Source organism: Tupaia chinensis, unplaced genomic scaffold (genome assembly GCF_000334495.1).
Source record: "Tupaia chinensis unplaced genomic scaffold, TupChi_1.0 Scaffold000093_1, whole genome shotgun sequence".
Taxonomy (NCBI): Eukaryota; Metazoa; Chordata; class Mammalia; order Scandentia; family Tupaiidae; genus Tupaia; species Tupaia belangeri.
Genome location: NW_006159555.1, coordinates 11,152,821 through 11,156,888, shown reverse-complemented (window position 1 = coordinate 11,156,888; position 4,068 = coordinate 11,152,821).

The following is a 4,068-nucleotide window of genomic DNA, read 5'->3' as shown; positions in this document are numbered from 1 at the left end:
GAGTTGAGTTTCAGGCAGGAGCTGAGGCCTCTTTTCTTCCCTCCCCCCTACAGCAGGGAATCATAGACTGGCCAAGAATGAACCCATGAGAGGTGAGGGGAGGAAACCAATTTCGTGGCACAGGCCTCTCAGTCTTTCTTGGAAATCCCAGCCCTATGGTCAGGGAGACAGCTTTACAGAAGCAGGAATTGAGGTCGCACTCTGGACTGGCACTGGAAAGGCACAACCATTTGAGAATAGATGCCTCCTCCATGGAGAATGGTGATGGGGGTGGGGGGTGGATCACAGCCCACTGAGATGAGGAGGCAGGGAGAGACTCTGCTTGTGCTTCTGAGTAGGGAATTAATGGGTTATCTGAAAAGTCATGACATATTTTTTCTTTTCTTTTTTCTTTTTTTTTTCCTAGAGAGATTTTTTACTATAGGGCATGTGTGTTTGCCAGAGAGACGAAGCGAGAAATCACCTTCCAGAGATATGGTCACATCACAGTCCCTTCTCCATTCTCCTCCTAGGATCTCGGACATGTAGACCCACGTGCCTGGCATGAGTTTGAAGCCATCGGGTCTGGGACTTGAACCGTAATTAGCCATATGGGAGTCCAGTGATGTAACTGCTATGCCATCTCCTAGCTGCGTGACATATTTTTTTCTTTGCATAAATGCATCATGACTTTTCCGACACCCAAATAGTTTCATGCAAATTTTTTGCAAAATGAAAATTGCATTTACAATTTTGGCAAGTCTGTGTCCCTGTTCTGCCTTCAAACACACATTGTCCCTTGTCCCCTGGTTTTTCTTTTTCATTACTCTACCACGGTCTGGAGCCTGGATCCTCTTCCCCTCTCTGCCCACTTGCTTTTCTTTCCAAGTGTGGCCCAGACCCTGGATCACCCTGAGGGAGGGTTTCTGGGAGAGCAGACACAGGACTAAGTGTCCAGGAAGTCTCTCTGTGTATACGGTGACACGGGGTTCCTCCAGGGGTCATGGATGCAAGTGGAGAAGGTCAGTCAGAGCACTGCTTCCCAATCACGAAGTCCCCGTCCTCTCTCTCCAGTCCCATTGCCTTTCCCACGTCAGGCTGGAGGTCATTCTCCTGTGGGTCACTGCACATACTTTCTTCCTGGCTTCCCCACCTCCAGCCTCAGCATCCTCAAGGATCTCGCTAAGATTCAAACGTGTTTATGTTCCTCACCAACTGTGTGCCCTTCCAGGCCTCCATGGCCTTGGCACCCAGGGCGCTTCAGGATGTGGTCTCTGAGCCGCTTGGGCTGCCTCAGCCTGCTTTCCAGGTCTCTACTCCTTTCCTGCTTACCAAACCATTTTCCATCCCTCAAGAGTGCAACCCATTCAGATAGGCTCCGTTGCCTGTGCCTTGGAGCATATAGGTCAAGCGTGTCCTACTTGCTTGCTTGCATCATTCAGTCATTCAACATTTATTTAAATTTATTTAAACTGTTAGGAGTATCTGGCTCAGACCCAGCTTAGGTGTCCAGAGATGGGGGCCACAGGGTTGTCCTCACAGAGCTCACAAAAACTGTACAAGTAACTATATAATTAAACATCACACCAACTACTATAAAGAAAAAGAGGGACCAGCAGTTGGTGTAGTGGCTATGTTTTTGGACTCCCATGTAGTTCACCGGGGTTCGAGTCCCGGACCCACTGACTTGAACTCATGCCAGGTGCGTGAGTGTGCGTGGCCAAGATCCTGAGAGGAGAATGGAGGAGAAGGGACTGCGGCATGGCCATCCCCCCTGGGAAGTGATTTCTCATTTTCTGTCTCTCTGTCTCTCTCTGTCTTTCTGGTGAGTGCACATGCCCTGTAGCAAAATCCTTTCCAAAACAAACAAACAATGAAAAAAATGCATGGCATTATGAAAGAGGACAAGGGAACTTAGTCTAATCCTCTCTTTGGTGACATTTAGGCTGTCACTTCTTGCCTGAGAGGGCTGGGGAGTCAGATATAGGACTTTTTCTTGGATGAACTATATGATTCCTCTTTTTTTTTTTTTTTTGGAGAGATTTTCACTGTAGGGCGCGTGCGCTCGCCAGACAGACAGAGAGAGACATAGAGACAGAAAGCGAGAAATCACCCCCCAGGGGGGATGGTCACGCCGCAATCCCTTCTCCTCCATTCTCCTCTCGGGATCTTGGGCACGCACGCACACGTGCCTGGCGTGAGTTTTAAGCCACCGGGTCCGGGACACGAACCGCGGTTGACTACGTGGGAGTCCAGCGACATAGCCATTACGCTAACTGCTGGTTCCCTCCTCTTTTGTTTAGTAACTAGAACTTGAGTTTTCCTGATGCAAAAACTGCACAGTAAAGTTCACAAGCCTTAAGGCTTCAGTTTTTCTGTTTTTTTTTTTTTTAATTTTTTAGAGAGATTTTTGCTATAGGGCATGTGCGTTCATCAGAGTCAGAGAGAGACAGGGAGACAGAAAGTGAGAAATCACCCCCCGGGGGAATGGTGACACTCCACTCTCCTCTCAGAATTTTGGGCATGCATACACACGCACCTGGCATGAGTTTTAACCACTGAGTCTGGGACTCGAACCGCAGTTGATTACGTGGGAGCCCAGTGATGTAACCATTGTGCCATCTGTTGGTCCCTACAGTTTGAATTTTTTAAAGAGGTTTTTACTGTAGGGCACGTGCACTCGCCAGAAACAGAGCGACAGAGACAGAGAGAAATCACCCCCCAGAGGGGATGGCCACGCCGCAATCCCTTCTCCGGTATTCTCCTCTTGGGATCTTGGGCATGCATGCACACGTGCCCGGTGTGAGGTTTTTTTTTTTTTTTTTTTTTTTGAGAGTTTTTTGCTATAGGGTGCGTGCGCTCACCAGACAGACAGAGAGAGACAGAGAGATAGAAAACGAGAGATCACCCCCCCAGGGGCGATGGCCATACTGCAATCCCTTCTCCTCCACCTCTCGGGATCTTGGGCATGCACGCACATGCACCCAGTGTGAGCTTAAGCCACCGGGTCCAGGACTCAAACCGCAGCTGACTACATGGGAATTCAGCAACATAGCCATTACGCTAACTGCTGGTCCCATACAGTTCAAATTTTGACACGTGCGTATACTCAAATTATACCCCTGCCAACAATGGTAATTAACATTCTGATTTCATTTAACACTTATTAGTTTTACCTGTTCTTGAGCTTTATAAAAATTAAATCGCTGGATATATATTCTTTTTCCTTTTTTTCTCTCTCTCTTTTTGTCAGAGGGTGTGTGCGCTGGCCAGAGACACAGAGAGGGAGAATGGGGTGTGGCCGTGCTGAAAATTCCTTCTCTGTTTCCATCCTGTTGGAATTTGGAGTACATACATACATGTGCCTGGTGTGTTTTGCAAGCTGCTGGACTGGGATTCAAACCATCATTGGCCACGTGGGATCTAGTTCCCTTACCTGCAAGGCTATAGTTTTGTACTCTTTTGTGTCTTTCCCCTCCTTTACTCAACATTCAGTCTGTGAGATTTATCCATGTTGTTTTGTATAGTTGTAGTTGGTTCTTTTTTTTTAAAAGAATTATTTTATTTAACTTTTATTTATTATTATTATCATTATTATTTTCCAGTTTGATTGGAGAGAGAGAGAGAGACAGGAAGTGAGAAAGCAAGCCACCAGGTCCAAGACTTGAACTGTGGTCAGCCATGTGGGAGTCCAGGGCCTTTAACCACCATGCCACTTGCCGGCCCCAGTAGTTGGTTCTTTTTCATTGCATAATTATATCTCAATCTATTTGGGTTGTTTCCAGTTTGGGGCTATTATGAATAAAGCAGCTATGAACACTCTTGCACATACTTGATCATTTTTTGAGGTATGTATCTAGGGATGGAATTGCTTGGTCACAGTATATATGAGGGCACTTCAAGAAATTCATGGAAAAATAAAATTAAAGTATGAGTTTTTTGATGCAAAAAAAAAGAAATTCATGAATCGTTTTTTCATAATATGCATGAGTTTAAGCCACCAGGTCCAGGACTTGAACTGCAGTCGACTACATGGGAGTCCAGCAACATAGTCATTATGCTAACTGCTGGTCCCTCCTCCATTCTTCT